Here is a 21,060-nt window from a genome sequence, read left to right on the forward strand (position 1 = left end):
GTGGTACCTGGTGACCAGGGCGTGGCCACAAAGAGCTTATCTGTCTCAGTCCAATCAAGAGAGGACAAGGTCAACCCATCCTGGATACTCCTCCCCTCACTATGGAGAACAACAGTTGCAAATAGTGTCTTCTTTTTATATTTATTTGAGCAGATTAGTTGTTCTAATTGTTTAAGAAAAGTATGAACTTATGATGGACCAAAGTATACCAGAGTGCAATGATTTAAAGTGGTGGACTGCAAGGAGTCCCTGGAGAACCCTGCCTGCCCACCAAGAGCTCTCCGTGAAGAGGGCAACCATTGCAGCCATTTCCACCTCATGGCTGACCCCGTCGTTGTCGTCTTCTGTAAAAGCCAAATGGGCTGAGAATGAAGATTTACTATATGCCAAAAAACAGGGAGACAAGAAAGGCTCCTATTTTAAATTTCCCCCCAAAAAAAAAACACCCAACCCAGCTCAGAATAAAATCATCTTTTTCACTGAAAAATTGCAAAGGGGGAGGGGGGAGAGGAATGGTCAGTTTCTGAATCCATTTGCTCTGTGGTACAACTATAAAGTATTAAAATAAGTAGAATGTATCACAATGCAGCTTGCATTAAAGTAAAGTTAAAAGCTTTCCTGTGAAAAACAAATACAGGATATTGGCACGACTGCAAGAATGAGGTTTTAAAAAAAACACTAAGTACAACAAATGGATTTTATTCTGTTTGTACAACACAGAGAGGAAGTCTATTTCTTAAAAGGCTGCAATAAGAAGTTTTACCATTGCCAGAGAATAACCAGAACTGTTAAAAACCTGAACAATCAAGTTAATCATGGGTCAAGTAAAGTTAGTTATGGTGGAGTTGAAAAGGCATCTGGCATCCTTTCCTAGTTTGGCCATGAAGTCTAATATAGCCAGAAAGCATCAGATTGGGAAAGAAGGAATATATTAATTTGAATATTCTCAATTATCTCGTTTATTCTGATAGCTAGGGAGACATTCACCAACGAAGCATTCCATGCTCACTGAAGTCAGCGTATACACAACAGGCAGTCGCCACCAAGTTTGAGAATCTCACAATTTTTCCAACTGACACTCTGCTGCAATTCTCTTCCTTGGCTATGGCTCCTTTCCATCAGGCAGGTCTTTCTTTGTTCATCATCTCTAACAAATGTCTCATTCATTTGGGCCCCTACCTGTCTAACTTCATGCACCATATTTCTTGGAGGAAGAACTCATTATTTTCATTTTCTTTCAGAATTCAGCAAAGGGCTGAGCTCCATATGCAAAAAGGCAGGGAAAAGGAGAAACAGTGGGTATTCTTTTAGAGTTTTAATGGAACAGCTTTTCTGGGAATCAGAGGCCACTCATTAGTGCCTACAAAAAAATGGGCATTCCTGATCCTCAGTATCAAGCCATAGTATATGGAATCTCTTTCATAGCACTGATTCTTTGTCTCAAGAAAAAGCATCGGCACTCAGATATGAAAAAGAAACTGTTAATCACTCCATCCTCTTCCTGAAAGGCCAGGAGACAAATTTCCATTTCTAGTTTGCAAGAAACAGAAGGTACCCCAAATATTTTAGACTATACCATCCATAATTTCTTATCATCAGTGGCAGGAGATGGAACTGATTGAACCAGAAGCGTGTTTTATCCCAAGCTTTGAGATTGTATGTCTATTTTTACAACAAGGCAATGAGCAGCTACATTGCACATTACTAACATTGCCAGATGAACTTTGAAAAGATATGAATGCAGAACATCCTCACCCATTATTTGTTAATTTAGATTAGAAGAAGTCAGAAGAAACAAATGTTACAATGAAACAAACAACACTGTGTATATGCCCAGGATTGCAAATAGTAAGCCCAAATGATTCTTCCACTTTCTAACTGGGCCACTGGAGAAAGGAACTAAAATTAGCACATTCAGACAAAGCATTAGTCACTAAAGGTTAACTCATCACATATGATTTTAATCCTCTCCGACACGTTCAGCTTAGAAAGTGAAATACAATAATTTCTCCTTTTTTATAATGATATGAAAAGAAGTGCTAAATATGAACCTAGAGTATGTATGCAAGTGATCATCTTATTTTATTCCATTTTTTCCTAAAGTTACTTCTACTACAGAATGCAATGCTGAACGTTAAAATCAACTGAAGTTGGGAATGTCACTACTACACTTAAGCAGAATTGACAGAAGGAAAGCTGCTCTTTAAAAAATAACATTTCAGTGTTCCAAATCTATTTACGGAGATATATTGAATGAACAACAATACAATACAATACAATAGTAGAGTTGGAAGGGAGGTCTTCTAGTCCAACCCCCTGCATAGGCAGGAAACCCTATACCATTTCAGACAAATGGCTATCCAACATCTTCTTAAAGACTTCCAGTGTTGGGGCATTCACAACTTCTGGAGGCAACTTCTGTTCCACTGGTTAATTGTTCTAACTGTCAGGAAATTTCTCCCTAGTTCTAAGTTGCTTCTCTCCTTGATTAGTTTCCACCCATTGCTTCTTGTTCTACCCTCAGGTGCCTTGGAGAATAGTTTGACTCCCTCTTCTTTGGGGCAACCCCTGAGATGTTGGAACACTGCTATCATGTCTCCCCTAGTCCTTCTTTTCATTAAACTAAACATGCCCAGTTCCCGCAACCGTTCTTCATATGTTTTAGTCTCCAATCCCCTAATCATCTTTGTTGCTCTTCTCTGCACTTTTTCTAGAGTCTCCACATCTTTTCTACATCGTGGTGACCAAAACTGAATGCAGTATTCCAAGTGTGGCCTTACTAAGGCATTATAAAGTGGTATTAACACTTCACGTGATCTTGATTCTATCCCTCTGTTTATGTAGCCTGGAACTGTGTTGGCTTTTTTGGCAGCTGCTGCACACGGCTGGCTCATATTTAAAGATTCCTCTCACAGTTACTACTATTGAGCAAGGTACCACCTATACTGTACGTGTGCATTTTGTTTTTGATGCCTAAATGTAGAACCTGACTCTTTTCACCATTGAATTTCATTTTAGTATTCATTCATTTTAATACACAGTACTCAGCGTTTCTAAAAGAGCTATGTCCATGTAACATTGGGGAGGGGGGAATACATTTTCCCGAGGGGGTCACATGAGAAACTAGAACCATTGTGGAGGGTGCTTGCTCCCAGTGCCCCTGCGGGCCAGACAGACAGATGTGGCCTGCAAAACGTAAAATGACCATTGGCTTACCTGAAGGGTCCTTTTCCGTGCGCTGTGGGAGAGTCCAAGCAAGGGTTAAATTCTATCCTTCTGCCCAATGGACTGGATTGAAAATCTTGACCACGCCTACTGGTCTCCTGGTATCTTCAGTTTTCAATGAAGGCATGGTTCCGAAAGGTGTCAATGTCAAATCAACATCAATGTTCCATCCTTCCAAACAACATCCACAGACGAAAGTAAGAACAACTTCGATGGAAAGGAGATAACCTCAGGGCGGGAAAAGGATCCTTCAGGTAAGCCAATGGTCATTTTCCTGTGCGCTGCTTGGAGAATCCAAGCAAGGGACATACCCAAGCAAAATAAATGTCCAAAGGCGGGAACAACGAAGAGTAACATCCCAACCCTAATGCGTCTCAGAAGCAACGGCCTGCAGCACTCTCCTGCCAAAGGCCGCATCTGCAGATGCAAATTTGTCCAGTTTGTAGTGTCTAACAAATAACGATGGGGACACCCAGGTCACTGCTTTGCAGATGTCCTCGAATGACACCTGAGTGGCCCAGGCCGCCATTGTGGCCATGCTGCATGTGGAATGTGCCGGAGTTGTTGTTCAGAGGGTCAGCTGGGCGAGAAGCCTGCCTGCGGGAGGAGGACGACCTGCGGTCCGGTTTCATGGAAACCGTGGGCATCACCTTCCGCTTATCCTTGTTCTCAACTAAAACTGAGTCAAGGGCCTCCCCAAATAACTTGCCCCCTTTAAAGGGAGCAGAAGCAACCTTCCACTTCAAACACATATCCGCATTCCAGTGGCATAGCCATAAGAGCCTACGAGAGGTGACATTAGAGGCCATGGCGCGTGAAGCAAACTTTGCCGCGTTAAGGGTGGCATCTGCAGAATATTCCACCACGGCTACAGTCATGCCGCAGTCTGGCATCCCCTGCCGGGAGCTTAGTAAGTAACTGGCAAAGCCAGGCAATTGTGGCCCTATTGAAGAATGAGGTGGAGGTGGCCGCTTTAATGGCCCAAGCTGCGGCTTGATGGGTTTTGTGACAAGCCCGTTCAGCTCTTTTGTCCTCCGCCTTAAGTCCCTCTAGAAGGTCCAGTGGGAGCACTGAAGAAGAAGTGAGAGCCTGAACTGGAGGAAGCTTAAGAAGCTCTTCCATTGTAGGATCCACTGAGTAAAGGCGTTTGTCATTACCGCCGGAGGTGCCCAGAGTCCCTGGTTGGACCCACTGGCGTTGGACTACTTCTTTAAAGAGTTTGGGAGAAGGGACGATTTCCTGAGCGGGGACCTTCTCATCGAACAGGCCCTTACTTTGATCCGTAGGATCCGCAGCTGCCTGATCCTGAGGCACCTCCACCTCCATGTGGGTGGACACGTTGGCCTTGATCAGGATTAATTTGAACTCAAGGTTGCAAATATACCTAATACAATACTCTTTCCTCCTATTTTCCCCATAACAACAACCCTACAAGGGTTGAAAGCAGGGACTCACCCAAAGTCACCCAGCTGGCTTTCATGCCTAAGGCTGGACTAGAATTCACCATCTTGGTTTCTAGGCCAGCATACTGGCTCATTACTAGCATAATTACAAGAGCAGCTTTCCTTTAAATGAACCATCCTCTTCTTGTGTTAAATATTTGGCGGTGGCCTGTATTCATTACCCTAGTTGGCATTTTGTGGAAAAGAATACAGATACAATTTTAAGCACATTTATGAGGCAATAAGCCCCATGAACTCGGTGGACCTCAACCCTGAGTAAATAAATATGCATACATTATAAAGACATTCAACATCACAAAATACAGCACTGTACATTCTGTCGGATTTTCAAAATAAAAGGACTGATTTATACTCTTCAATGTAACCACCAACAAAACCCAGAATTTTCTAGCTTTTTTGCACATCAACCAAATATAAAATGTCCCTTCTTGTTGTTTATATTTCCAATATCAATTTCAAATGGCTTTATACATTCTAGACAATTTCTCTGGTGACATATTTATTGGCCAAGTGTGATTGGACAAACAAGGAATTTGTCTCCGGTGCATAAGCTTTCAGTATGCATATGCCAACAATATATCATTTTATAAAAAATATATTTAAAGATTATACATATAAAGTGTAAAGTTCAATCCCTTCAGGGACATATTTTTTCATGTGTATATTATGACCAAAAGTTTTTAGCCACTTTTATCATAGATTTTTTCACTTCACATTTCATTTTCCATAGTTTATACTTTTAGCAACCACATATTTCATCATTTGTACACAATGCTACTTTAAATTCAATCTTATTTTGTTCAAAACCATGAATTATGTTGGCTAGTTTAAATCTTTCTAATAAATGTAAATAAGAAAACCACTGACAACTATAAACATTGGTTACCAGTTCTTCTCTTGGTTTTATTTTGATTCCCCTCAACAAAATTCCAGTATCTCACAATGTTAGCTATTCATGCCTGCCTATTATTTCTCACCTGTGAAATGCTTCTTCTTTTGCTGAGATCCATAAAGGTGCTTTAGGGCACAACAGTTCGTATCCATTTTATAGTCTCAATGTGATACATTTACCAGAATGTTTTTTTTTATATCCTCAATAAACTTGACTTATTGTACCAAAAATATCCATGCTACCCAAATCTCAGGTCATGCCCTTCTAACTCCAAAAGCCTTCTAGTTCTCAACAACACCCACTTATATCGAAACCAAACAGCACGATGCAAAAAACATTTTCAAACCAAGTAAACCCAATCCTCTACTTTGCATCTCATAGCACTTTGCATTTAATTCATGTTTTTTCCCTTCCACACGAACTTAGATACAGTATATCCTTCTGCCACTGTTTAAATGGTGCATCAGTTGTCAAAACAGGTATTGTCTGGAACAAAAACATGATTCTAGGCAAGATATTCGTTTTTATTACAGAAATTTTCTCCAGCAATGACAGTTGTATCTTAACATATCTGTTTTACTATCATTCCTTGTCTTAATATAGTTATTTTCAAATAACATACAATTCATATTTGTCATAATGATATCCAGATATTTTTGCTTTCTTTTCAATCTTAAAACAACACCTTATTCATCAATTGTTTGTTCTTCTATTTTCACATTTCTGTTAACATCTACAACTTTCGTTTATTCATCTTTAAACCTGCTAATGCACCAAATTAATCCTTAATCGTGTTTTGTAAAGATTCATCCTCAAGACATTTATAAGAAGAACCTGATAATCCATCTGATTCAGGCATCTTTCCTAGTACAACAGATTCAGAAACTTTCCTTCTTGCTGTAGTCTCTGGTATCTCTAGCACTTTCAGCAGCCAAACTCTTTGAAGTGCAAATCAGGCCTGTTCTTGACAGGGGCCTATGTCTTTCAGAACAGTAAGTAAATTCTCTTGAAGTGTTTCTGTCTCCATGTATTAGCCAGACCTACACTGTCCAAAAAAAAACAACCCATGCCTAAAAATATATTCAGGAAAGCAGCTGAAATTACCATTGGCATGAATTATAGACTGGGAATTTGGTAAAGGATTACAGGTGTGCACATCACGGGATGACTCAATTAAAGGGACATCCCTGTAGGATAATGAAAGTTAAGTAATAGTTTTCATCTTTTTTATGTTCACATCATCTTTTAATTTCCTATGCCATCCGAAATGTGGAATATATGCAGTGACACATATAGTCAAATAGCGTTTGACACTCATCTGTTGGGATCCTTGTTTAATACAACATTAATGGAGGCTCCAAATGCATCCCTATTATGTAAGTCAAAGCTACAACCACCATCATTTATTTGATCAGAGTAAAATAAAAATAGTACATTTAGCAGAGATTCATAAGGATGCCTCCTTCTATGATGGGGGCCTTGATGAGGCAAAAGAGCTTGCGTGGAAAACATGGGCTACGTCGTTGGACGTGTGTATGTCCAGAAGAGGTTCCCAAGGCAAACAGGCCATGATAGATACCCCAGATTAACACTCATCATATCTGCCAACCCATGTTGAACAAGCATGGCCTATTCTTTCCACAAGCCAATACAGCCTCATCAGGATGCTCCAACCCTAAAGGCCACTTCCTGAGTCTCGTAAGCAAGAAGAAAGAGGAAAGGGGGCTTATCAAGGAGGATTCAGCAACAAAACCATTGCCGAATTGCCTTTCTTGTGCACCTGCTATCAGAATTTCCTTTTTCCAGGTACATTTTTCTCCACAGAGTCCAGCCTCTGTAGAAAGAGGCAGCTCTTTCTAGCTCATTTTCTTCTGCTGCTATTCCCCACTTCATTCCCAACTCTTGGTCCAATTCTGTTTAGTTTTTAGAAAGTTGCTGAGAAGCAGATCAAAAGACAGAATCCAGTGCTGTCAATTTGTTACCTATAGACCAAAGACCCACCTCATTATTTAATAGACCCCAACTTGGAAACTAATAGGCCCAACACAGAGCCTTAATCAAAATATTCATTATTCCAGTTAACTGAAATAGATCTTTTACTCTGGCATATTAATTTAAGTGCTTGGCCTTATTTTCGGGGTGGTCTTATTATTTTTGAGGTGCAGGAGGCGTCGAGCGTGGTCACCTCATGGCTGCTGCTGTGTTGAAATATTTGGGGGGAGGGCTTATTTCAGCGCAAGCGCTCAAGGGCTTATTGTCCGGGGAGATCTTGTTTTCGGGAAAACAGGGTAGCTACTCCAGCTATAGACTAAGCTAAGAACACACCTGAAACCGAACTTTCCAAATGCAGAAGGAAAACAATCGTCTTGCAAAGATGCTGGGAGATTCATGTTTTCTAGCTATACGTAAGAAATAAAATGCCAACCACCATCCTGGTGACAACCATCCTCAAACATTTGGAGGTTTTTGCCACATTACCCTTTAGGAGCCCTGCTCTTGGCAAACCCTGATCCGCAGGCTTTGCGCAACAGGAGAACTTTGGTCTTTAGCCGAGCTGAAGGACATGAACCTCTCCTAGCAGAAGTGCTAGTAGGAAAGAACATTCCTTTTCACTAACAAGTCACTCAGCTGGCCTCTCCTTGCCGAGTCTCAATCGGAATTGAAAAGTTGGTTAATGTATAACCTTTACAAAGATTCCAATGGATGGAAGGGAGGAGAGGCAGGCACAAATCTACAGCACAAGTCACACTTAGAACACCATACTTGCTCTTTGGCTGTTGCACTGTAATGAAAGTCCTTTAAAAACCATGTTCAATATTCTGAAGAGCAATTTCAGTTGCTTCTTTGCAAGATAGTGATCCCTTAATTATAATTGGCAGAGACGTCAGAAAACAAGTAAAGAACTTTGGAGTCTCTTTCACACGTTGCCCTGATTTTTTCTGTTCAAATGTATGAATAAAGCTAGTCTTTGGCACAAGACTTTGCACAAACACAACTGAGCCAAGGATGCACAACCTCTCTTAAAACTACCTTGACATCCAGCACTTGGCCGGTTGGCCACTTGCAGCAAGCAGCAAGTGCTGGCAGATGTAACCTTTTCACACATCACTCTCTCCTGGCAAGAGGACTTAAGAAGAGAACAGCCAATCTCACATCAGACTGCAATTAGCAGCTTGCTATATTCTGTATAAAATTTTAATTTCTGAACAAGTTGAAGACATTATCCTGTGCTACAACCAGCACAAATTGAGCTACTTACCATTAAAAAGACTTCTATTTAAGTGCCATGAAAAAACATTATCCACTTTAATTTTTTTAAATCATACTTATGTAAAGTATTCCACTGAAAAAAGGCAAAAAATGTGTAAGGAAATAGCATAATATTTACCGATTCCATAGCTGAAAGCAGCAGTTAGCTGGACATAGATAAAATCCAACAAAAGGGTGTCCCGGAAGCAGTGCTATATTCTGAAAGACAAAAATAGCCCCATAAATATTTCAGAGAAAAATGCATGTTTAAATTATACACATTTTCCTTTAAATTCTGTTTCCATTTCATTTTGTCTAGCTCTTTCAAAACTCCACTAATACAAAAGGTTCAAAAAAATCACTTGACAATTAAAATTTTGTATATAGTACAATTAAAATTTTGTATATATGCAAACAAACACACACCCACATATATCTAAGACAGAATTGTTTCTGCTCTGTAGTGCCAGAAAGACAAGGGTAGCACGCTAATCTTGTAGCAAGTTTATAGGTTGGGATAATTTGCAATTCACAAATTTATATAACTTGTTTACTGTACTTGTTATTCTTGCTGAGAATTTTTTTTTTTCAAAACAGAAGCATGTAAAGAATATCTGAAGAAATTGGCTCCAATTCCACCTCTAAAGGAAAGGTATCACTTAAAATTAAACTATTTATGGCAACTTTTAAATAGAGAAGCAGTATTCCACAAGCTCACACACAGGAATATCTGGTGTCTGTACTAGCATTTTAGAACCAGTCATGACTCATAACTGCAGAGAAGGGAGATGCTCTTAAGTTTGCCCAGGCAAACCTAGAAAAGGGAGGCTTGTATGCTTACCACATGGCCAACATTTAGACATGCAGCACTGTCTAGTAAATGCAATAAATAAAAGAATGCATCAAATATTAATTTTAGCAACAAAATGGGAGAGCTAAATAATTGCCTAACATGATATCGTTTACCACATGAAGCTAATCACATTTGGTCTTCTAAATCCCTTTGGATGGCAGCGCACCTGGAAACCATAGGTATCTCTGGAGGAAAAGCAAGGCACACTATACTATAACTAAGACTAAAATGCTAAGACTGCAGATACGTGCAGTGGAGTTCCTATCAACGAAAGATTACTGGGGAAAACTTTGAATCTCAAAACCACATCTAATGTCAGAGAAACATTGGACGAATACATGAGAGGTATAACCATACTGTAGCATGCAGAGGTGGTATTCAGCTGTTCACATCAGTTCGGTGAAACCGGTAGGGGAAATTTAACCTGGTTCGCCAAACCAGTAGCGGCCTCTGGCTGGCCCCGCCTCCCGCCCAGTTGCTCGCTCACCCCGCCTGCTGCTCACTTGCCCCGCCCATCCCAGCCCTATACATGTTGCTTTCGCTTTGCCACGCAGCCGACCTACTCGCTTTACGAGTCACCTCCGCGCCTTGCCCACTCTCCTCAGCTCACCAAAGGTAAGTAAGCATGCCGCCCGCTCACCCTTCGTCTTGGGTCAGGAGCCCCAGGGACGCGTCATTTCTCGAGGCCCCAGAGCAGCCACCCGCTCTCCCTTTGCCAGTTGCATGCGTTGCACTGTTTCCCCTCCTTCAGAGGCCCTGGCCCTAGCCCAGCTTCCTCCCCCACGACCACCTCTTTCTTCGGGCTTACCTTCCTCCCACAGTGGCTGGTCCGGACTCCGGAAGGCAAGCTCTCTTTTTCGGTGCAACTGCGAAAAGCCTCCCAGCCGCCACCTCTTTGCCAGCCACTTCTTGGCAGCAGCGGCTGGCTGGAGGCTGCCAAAAATTACCGGAGGTCGCCAAAAAAGCCGCTGCCATCACCGCCCTGTTCTTCACGCCGGCGGCACATGCGCATCCCATTGCCTGCTACATCGCTACACTCGGGCTTGCCTGGGCAAGTCCCTCCGGCGCAGCAGGCAATGGGATGCGCATGTGGCGCCAGCACGAAGAACAAGGCGCCGCCAGTAGTAACTTTTTCGGCTCAGAAATGGTTCAGTACTTCCGTTCAGTGCTTGATTCAAATAACATTGGAAATACAAACATGACAGTAAAAAGTCTCTGAACTTGAAAAACTAAACCAATGGGGTACGTGGCAAAACAAACCAATCCAGAAGGACAAGGACAAAAGATTCCACTTCAATGCCTTTTTCAGAAAGTAAAAACCACATCAGCAGCCACCAAACAATGTCAAACAATCTAAACTGGAATATCTACGAAAGGAGAATTCATTTTAGGGACAGGTGGTGGGTGAACTTTCAGGGCACAGGGTAAAGTAAGGAACAGATGGAGAGGGAATGCAGAAATAAAAAGCAAAGACCCTGACTGGTGTTTTTTTTTAAGTGCTCTCCTGAAAAGAAAAATGCCTTTCTAATATTACCGCTTCTATTTCAGTGAGCTGCCACAGGGATCTTTTGCAATTCTAAACAGAAAGAGGCAGCATGTGATGCAGAGATGAAACAAAGCAAGTAAAATGATACATTTTATTGATTCTAAATGTATAGGCACCATTGTGCAAATTTCACAGAACTTTGAAGATGGCAAAACTAACCTTCATCCCTGATCACCCTATTTTTATCTGAGTCTTCCTTCAAAATGTCCATAGGATTTTTACAATTTTTCCTAATAATAATCATTTAGAGAAAATTAACATATTCTAAAACAACCTAATGAGCTGTATGCTTCAGGAACAATATAACCCTAGACCAAGGTACCAGTTCAACATTTTAATTGTGACGCCCATCCTATCCTTCCTATATCACCATTAGGGTAATTTATTATTTCAGTTAAGAATTTAATCACCATAAAATTAAAAATTGCAGCCCATAATTAAAACAAAATCTGTGGAGAAAACTATTGAGGCAAATTAACTTCATACTCTGCTGTAGCTGCTCGCTGAAGTTTGTATGTGGATGTTCCTGGCCCACATACAAGGAAAAAATGTCCATATGTAAAACGACATATTACTGCTTTTATTACAAGATAATTCGTCGTGCTTTGTTTTCACATGCAAACAGGATTTTTTTTTGGGGGGGGGGGAGAGAGAATGGAAGATGCTGGAAAGGTCCGGCAACCCGTGTCTATATTCTGAAATGGGCAGAAAAAAATAATCTAGACAATTTTAGGTTAGGATCCAACAGAAATTTATAAATGTAGCAACAACAGAAATTTACTGCAAAATGCGACATATTTTCTAAAATTTTAATATAACCTTTGATATAACCTTCTTTTATATAACCTTAAAGCGAAAAAGCAAGATAACTGAGTTGGTCATTATTACAAGAAAACCCTATCCTCTTTGCTTCTTTTCCCCTCACTCCCTCTACATCTTTTCCACCTATCAAATATCATTAACCTACTTAACGTAGAAAAACTTAAGATGCAAGCATAAACATTGAGTGACATACTAGTAACAATACTGTTTAGCCAGAAATGCCACATAGAGCAGTGGCCTGTTTGCAATGGGCAACTTTGCTATTAAAAGTAGTTACTAAAGTTTTATCTCATATTCTGGATAAAATAAACTACTTTTTCAGTACATACAAAATAATAGGCTTCAAATCTATGAATTTGCATTGAACACGATACAGAATTAAGACTAAGTATAATTTGTTGACAGTCATAAGTCCAGTATTCCTCTTTAGGTGATAACCATAGCCTATTCAGGTATATCACAAGGCCTCTTCGTTACACACTGAAGTTAAAAACTGTCTTTTAATTACCAAGAATTGTAAGTTTTAACAAAAGGAATGGTTTATTGGGAACATGCAATGGTCTGATGATTATTTCAACAGACAATCTTTTCCTCCAAAAACAGCTTAAGAAAATTAAGGGCTCTGAAATGCAAAAACGCTCAGGCCAAGCTTCATAAGACCGGCTATATACAGAGTGCACCAAAACAAGGCCCTATATGCCAATCACAATGTGCTTTATTGTTTTCTTCAGAGAGCACGTTAAGAAACTTAGAAATGTTCAGAAGCCATCGAATACGGAAGAGTTTAGAAGAAAATGGCAACCAACTGAAATATTTAATGTAATTTATGTAATAGTCATTTACCACACCCTCAAAAACTAGTGATACCAGAGCAGATAGGATGCCATATGACCACAGTCGCCAGCCCCACTGCTGCCACTGTTCCTCCAAGGAGGAGGCACTCCCACATGGAGGACGGACGCTCCCAAAACTCTCCACCGCAGTAGATCAACCGTATTCAAAAAGAAGCCCTGGGACAATAACCCCAACCCTTGCATGCACAGAAGCATTTGGCCATATGGAAGGAACTGGTTTAATTCAAGCCAATGTCTCTTCTGTCAGCTATTTTTGTGCTGGAAAAAAACCAGAGGATTCTGAACATTCCCACAAAAATGTGTTTTTTAGAAATCATATCATCAAGAGGAGGAAAGCATTTGGAACAGCTGGGGGAGTCGGGGAGGCAGCCAATGGGTACATTAAGTCATTTCGATTACCATATTTTTCAGATTATAAGATGCACCTGACTGTAAGACGCACCCAAATTTAGAAGAGGAAAACCAAAAGGGGGGGGGGGTTTGGCCTCTGTCCACTTCATTTTTGGCCCTTTTGGGGGGGGGGGGGTTGCTGGCACTTTCCCAGCCTTTTTTCTATCTACTTGAGGATTTTCTGGCCCGTTTTGGGGGCTTTTCTGGACTGTTTGGGGGGGCTTTTTGGGCACATTTTAAAGGCTTTTCGAGGTTTTTTTTTACTTGTTTTTGAGGCTTTTTCAGCCTTTTTTGGGGGGGAGAATGGGCCAAGAAAAGCCCAAAAACGGGGCACAAAAGCACGCTGCCCCCCCATGCTTCCCCCTGCCCCCCCACGCATGCACCCATGCCCCACATGTCTCATGCATGCGTGGCAGAGACCCAAAAATCAGCTGGCCGGAGGGAGGCGCACGCACATGCGTGGTAGAGCTGACCTGAGCGACTGCTCGCATGCCCGCAGAGAAAACTCCGCATGACACTTGTGGTACACGTGCTATAGGTTCGCCATCATGAATCTATAAGAACGTGATGTTTATGTGTTGACTTTTACATAAGGAACACACTGCTTAAAAAAGAAAAAACCTTGAAAAGCCAGATGAACAAAGCAGAAATTCATTTTCCTTTAGCATAAATATTCCTTAACAATATGGCTACTTTAAATAAACAGCATAAATGTCAAGCTTTTAAGGACAAGGCAGACAATATGATAACCATTTGTTTTTTTATAAAATATTTTAAAAGGCATTTCTTCTTTATGTACACAAATGTGAACGTCTGCATTTCAAAATATTAAAATCTTCTGAAAGAACTCCATCACACAGAAATAAAATATCTCTAATAAAATTGTTAGCTACCCAAACCTAAAATACAAGATTTGAAACCCACTCAACAGATGCTATAGAAATTTTAAGACCCCATGAGGAATTCAATTCTTGTACTCAAAAGAACTATTTGTAAAATATATTTACATTACATTCCGAAAGGGGCTGGAAGACCTGCAGTCATGCGTGAAGAACATCTCCAAACCGGCAAAATTCCATGGCCAAAAAACTGCAACATGACTAACACATCTTCATTTTAAAAAGGCACTATAACCTAGCACTTGTTAGCAATCACTGCTACATTGGACTGAGTTGCCATAACAACAGAAGAAGAAAAATTAAAGCAAAATACAGTTCAGAAAAAATTATACCCCATAACAAAAACATGCACAATGCAGGAACGCTAGCAGTATGGCTGATAGAATACTTCAACACAAATCTCACAAATTGACAAAAATAAGAATGACTACCACAATTATTTTTCTGCTATATTCTTCATAACTAGTTTTTCCCATTTGATGCAAACAGCCTTAGATCAGCAATAGCTTAAGAACAAATTGCTACAATTATATTTTAAGCACTAATGTAAGAGGCATGATATCCGAATATACTAAAGCTGTGATTTCCCTATCAAAGACAAGTAGCTAGTGAATGGACAATGTGCTTTCCAAAACAACATATGGTACTGAACCAGATATTAAGATGATTTTAAGTTTGAAATTATTTGGGCTAGAAAACATTTCCATTGCTTAAGGACTTGCAGTTTAAATGGTTATTTCCTTACACAAATACATTGCTGAAAACTTTTAAACAGAGTATTGCACATGGAAGTGTCAAACAAATCTGACCTACCTCAAAATTATGTTAACACTCATCAATACCTTAGTTCAGATCAGCAACTAATATGTGTGAATGTAGACATCTGAAGTCGTTTATTTGCTTTTTTTTTCTAGGACTTGACATAGGTCCATAAACAACTTATCAGAAACTGAACCAAATAAAAGGATTTGTTAAAAGTGAATAAAAAAGAGCAGATTAATTCAGGACTATTAAAATGTCACAATAAAAGATAGTCAAAGAAGAAAATCAAGACCAGCCAGGCTCACTCAGGATTGCACTTAGATAATAAATCACAATCATTAAAAATATTTTAATGTAGATTACTATCTGTAGAGGGGCCAAAATAGGGTCCTTGAAAGGATCCATGCAAGGCAACTTCTATGTATACAGCTTTTCATGGGACAATTATAAGATATGTCAACTTCCAATAAGCACAATATTTAAGCATGATTACTGCAACATAACTCACTGCCTAGTAGGCACCTACATTATTTCAATAAACAAAAGGTATCAATTAATTGAAGTACATTATAAAGCTGAGAATCTTCGCTCTGGGAACCAAACTGAATAAATAATAAAGAGAGCTACTGTTTCTTCCAGCAGATTTCACTCTGCTAACTCAACCTTAGCCACCTAAAATATAATGCTGGTTGGAAAAGTATCTACATGTCCTCTTACTTATTCCAAACTTTAGCAGGCATGACTCATGAAGAAAGAATGCAGTAGTTTTCAAAGCTGCTAAACATGCTGCAGGAGGACCATGTGATTGACTGGGGCTCTCTCTCCAGGCATTTTGTTCTACATAAAGTACCTTGCATGACAAAATGCAAACACTGCCTTTCCATCTTTCTAAAGACACTTTGGGAAGCAGAATTTTAACACTACTCTTAGATTTTCTTCTCAAAATAAATAGAGCCTCTTGGTGACCTAAACTGGCACAGAGTCACAATTTATGATAATTGACTATTCCTTTTTAAAGGTTGCTGAAATGATTGTTGTATATAAAACTGATTTGTCAACAATAGTATACGGTAATGTTTACAGCCAAAGCTCTTTAGAAGCCAACAGTAGAAGGACACCTATTTGCACATACTGAACTCAAATGAAGCCCTCATACCCTGTACCCATACAATACAAACACAACTAATTAAGAGTGGTAAAATTGCCTTTTCACATTTCATTGATGAGACTTAGGAGAAGAAATTATTTGTAATTATTTTTATGTTCATAGCTGAATACTGAACTTAGATCTCTCCAGTTGTAGAAAGTACCATGGACAGCCAAGAAAACAAACCTAGGAATGCACCCCTGAAATACCTGAAGGATCAAATTAGAAAGAAATCCAGGGGGGGGGGGGGGGGATACCTATGTGGTGACTAAAATGTCACATTATCCTATCAGTCTGCCTCTGGAACAAACCTCTGAATACTCAATCCAATATGATTGCTTTCTTGTCACAGCTATGTCAAAGGAATAGCAGCCATTAACTGGAACCCATATTTCCAGTTACACTTCCCAATCACACAGACCAAGCATTGGATCAAACTCCAGAGTCAATTCAAAACAGCCAAGACCAGAAAACATCTCTAAAGCTTGCCTAAAACATTTGAAAATATAAAACATTGGTTGTATTATTTAATAGATAGAAAGCAACCACAACTATATGTACATACATGTGAACAGTGAACATATATTCCAGTCTAATACAAATGTGAACTAGAGTAGAACACAAGAGCAGGGAAATGAGCAATACTGATTTTCAGCAAACAGTATGTGAACTAGGAAAAGCACTCCAAAATCTATAGGCGAATGACCTTTATCAGGACTAAATAAAATTAACACAAAAGGGTTGCCATGGATTTATATTTTTAACTGGGAAGCACAATGGTAGAATATACTTTCATTTTTAAAAAAATGCCCAAGTTCTAGTGAATAATTCTATCCAGAATTGCCAGTTCTGATAACTGCATGATGCCATCTCTTTCCAAAATCAAAAGCAATGCCCCCTACACTGCTTATCAGTTGCCAGGGGACCTAAGCAGGAGAGCCAGTGGCCTCCTGGTCCTGCATGCAGACTTATCGGAGGGATTTGCTTGGCCCCTTGGCAAATGACATGCAGGCTTTCACTCTGTTGCTGGAGGGCTCTCATATGTAGTATTTATAGCTCTTAATTTAAATGAAAGAGGAAACAAATGATTTCGCTATTCCCACACGAGTTCTCCAACCCACCCTGCCACCATTTCCCTGTAATAGTTAGATCTGTATTTCTCTATCTGTATTTCTGCTTAAACCATTTCACATATGTAAAACATGATCCTACATCCTCATTTTATGTAACTACTCAATGAAAAAGTTATGAAAGCAACCATGCAGTTAGGTCTAAAAGAAATTTCTCCAAAGGGCATCAGAATGCACTATGTGAAACACATTCACATTAAGCTCTTGGACACAGAAAGAACCTCAGCCCTGACCATTTAAACCAGGGGTGTCAAACTCAATTTCATTGAGGACTACATTGGGATTGTGTTTGACCTTTGGGGGGGGGCATGGCCAGGGTGGGTATGGCCAGCTTGACATCACTCCTGTCAGGGGTGCCTCTGGTGGTCCGAGTGCTCTGCCTCGGCTGCCAGGGCCTCCTGCAACCCTCTGCCAGTGAAAAGGGAGCTCTGCGTGTGGCCCTGCCAAGCTCCGTTTTCACTGGCAGAGGGTTGCAGGAGGCCGTAGCAGCCGAAAGTGGAGCTCAGGAGCCCATTTTCTCTGGCAGAAGTACCACGGGCTGGTCCTTCGCTGTTTCCACGGCAGCCCCCACAGGCCAGATTTAAGTACCCCGTGGGCTGCGTGGGCATCCAGCCCCCAGATCTTGAGTTTGACACCCGATTTAAACAATTGCACAATATGGTTCATGCATTATTCTAAGGCAGCTTGTAAAGTTGGACTTAACACGTTTCACAAACACAGCCAATTATGATTTAGTAAATGACCTACACATAAACAAAGTATGTCTTTACACTGGGTGAAGACTCAGCCGTTCAGTTGACCACTAAGAATAGTCTTTGGAGTAAATTCCATTATTCCACATCGGCAGCATGCCCAATGACCAGGGACATGGCTTCCACAGCTGCACATGGCTTTCCCAAATGCTAACAACATTCCTTTTCCTAGTCACAATGAAGGCAGCAGGACTATTAGCGGGCTATGGTTATGAAGTTGTCACTGCTCTTCACAACAAGCATATGACTGCTGTGTTTTCTAATCATAAGGAAAACCCAAGGTTGCTATTCTCACTGCCACCCTTAAAGCCCATTTGTTCACAACTCTTCCTTTTTCTAGCAAAAATTTTAAAAACTGGATCATCTATAATAAAAAAAATATGTTACCAACAAATATACAATCCTTATAAGGGTTAAACAGTTCTACCGATGAGTTCAGACAGTGCTTGATAGGTTTATAAAAATATTATTCAACAATTAAGAAATCTGCCCTTAAAAACAGATCTGTTTTATATCAAAGTCCATTCTGCTGTTACAAGCAGAATCTTCTTCACTTTTTTTTAAAGAGGTGAAGAGTCTGCCCACAGACTCCTTGAGGATAAATAATTTACCGCATAAATGCCAAGGGCAGTGCAGCAAACCAATGGCAGATGGCAGGGGCATTGCTGACAAGAATGTGGATGCTTACTTTTCTCTGTAAAAACAATGAAGAACCGGGGGGGGGGGGGGGGGGGGAGGAAAATATCTGGCTTCTCTCAGGTCATGTTTCCCACCAGCAAAAAATTGACATATTTTTAATAGCTATGAGGAAGTTCCTGCTGAATTCCCATACGTGTCAATTTTTCATCTAAACTGTGCCAACAGAACAGTCTTACTCACATAATGAGCTAAAAAAGCAGCTTGCTAGAAAAAGGACAGATTTAAGCACTGCTCAAAATCTATATAGCAACTTTCGAAGAAATTGCAAGATTTGTCAAAGAGGTTTAAATATAGTTTCTTCAATATTTAATGCATGAAATATGATTATAACAACAAAGGGAAATGAGAAATTAGATTAGCAATATTCTCAAACGAGAAGCATATCATTTCCACTTATATTTCTCAATTTAATAAAGCAACTTAAATAAAATTAAGACATTCATATAAGATACACTGTATAATCCTTTTAGTTTTGTAACATTATGTTTTTAGAACCAAAGGTCAAACTAAAACTTCAAGAAAAAGCATATCTTCAAGAAACTATTCTATAGTATTATAAAAGGTTTCAAAATTGGGTCAGATCTCATAATTAAGGTTCAGCATTTTCTCTTAAATCCAACCAATATATATATATGAACCAAGTTTACAGAATTTTAAAACCACAGCAAAAAACCTCAAAACAAAACAAAGCAAACATGTGGAGTCAAGTAATACTAACACAAGATACCGGAAATCCTCCCCCTCCCCCCCTCTGGTGGACTATATTCATTCTGGTTACCTAACCTCTGGGAAAATCCTCCCAAATGAAGTAACCACCAACCATTCATAGACTCTCTGCACTGTTGGTAAACCAGAGAGCCACTGAGACTTGGATCTTTTTTTAAAATTCCTTTTTAGAAAATGGATATATTGACAAGAAAAAAACCCAACTCTTAAAAACTCCTCATGGATCCTTCTCAAATGAATTCTCCATACAGGAGCATGTAGAAGCTTTTTAGGAGACAAGCTGAAGCTTTAAATCACTCACTAGGAACCTGGCCATCTTCTAATGAGTCAGCTACTCTCTGAAACTACCCCAGCTACCCCAGCCCCCCACCCCTTTTATTGAGTTCCACCTCAGCTAATTGTCCCTGAGGGCAATTGTTAAGCACCAATGTTTGTGAACTGTCACTTTGAGGTGTAAGATACTGTGGACCCCTCCCCAAAGTCTACCCTCTTAAGAGGGGGGTATTTACCAAGTGTTTTTCAGACAAAGCCATGTGTTTCATACCTCTTTCACATCTAAGTTGAAAACAAAACTATAGGCCAGCTCTCAGATTTGTCCTACGGGCTTCAAGTTACAAATAATATTTATACACCAGGATAAACGTTAACAACCATCGTTTTATCTCTGTCAGCACATTATTTCTGTCCTTATTATGCTTCTTTTATTTTTCATACTGTCTCATGTCTGGTTTTCCTTAGATCTTCCAGTAGATTAAATTTTGAATTGAACAACTTATTCTAAACTAGACTCACCAGACTTGATATTAAAATACTTTGACATATCTCCCTGAAAGAGCCTAATAATTTTAAAATGCCATTTACAGTGTGGTTTCTAAGTCTATTCTTGGCAATAAAGTATCACCTTTAATATGATTTGATAGCAATTTCCAAATCATGATTAAATGTTCTGATTAAAGTGTAAGTAAATCTGGCTTCATTTTGTTGTTAAACTGTTGCTGCAATATACATAAATTTTGTACATTTTCCCCAAAGTGCTCCTGAAGTATTGGTGAGACAACAGAAGCTTATTTAGAAAACTGCATGAATAGAGCAGCAAGATTAAAGGTTATCATTAAGACTTTTTTAAACTGAACCACACCAAGAAAATCTATTCCATTAGAAATAGTGAATGCAACAAACCAATTAAAGGACACATACGTGGATTTTAAAAAACCCACAGTTGCAGCAGCAACAATACTGCAGATATCAAGTTTGAATCAAAGGACAATGCCGTTTTTTATTCCACTCCCTGTTCTGTAGCCATAAATATTCTGAACCTATTTGTCATTCGGTTAACATACAAAATTGCCTTTTTGACACTGCAGTTTCTCTCATTGTTTCCTAAACATACATTCAGTACAACACACACAAATTGTATTTTAATGTTAGGTTTACAAATGCTAAGAAAAAGGCTTGAGAAAAATATTAAGCAAATTATATGGAGCATTAACACATTTTCTCTCCACTTTATAAAATCCAAGCGGTTATGTACACATGTGGTTCCCTTAAAGAGACTAGACGGATGATACGGTCTGATTAATGCTGCCTGATCACACTAAGGAACCATTCTTTCCTGACAAATAGAAGCCTCTCCTAGAAATCAAAGCAGAAT

At 39.6% G+C, this 21,060-nt stretch overlaps 1 protein-coding gene across 6 annotated transcripts in view; it reads right to left on the reverse strand.

Moving 5' to 3' along the window:
• Positions 1-21,060, reverse strand: part of ANKRD11 (ankyrin repeat domain containing 11) — a 116,341-nt gene that overhangs the window by 92,050 nt on the left and 3,231 nt on the right. For all 6 annotated transcript variants that reach the window (XR_014176224.1, XM_081963081.1, XM_081963079.1 and 3 more), the window contains exon 2: positions 8,969-9,048. The gene's annotated coding sequence lies outside the window, so the exon portion shown is untranslated. The remainder of the gene's footprint in view (positions 1-8,968; positions 9,049-21,060) is intronic.

This window comes from Natrix helvetica (assembly GCF_964273705.1).
Source record: "Natrix helvetica genome assembly, chromosome: 10".
Classification (NCBI taxonomy): Eukaryota; Metazoa; Chordata; class Lepidosauria; order Squamata; family Natricidae; genus Natrix; species Natrix helvetica.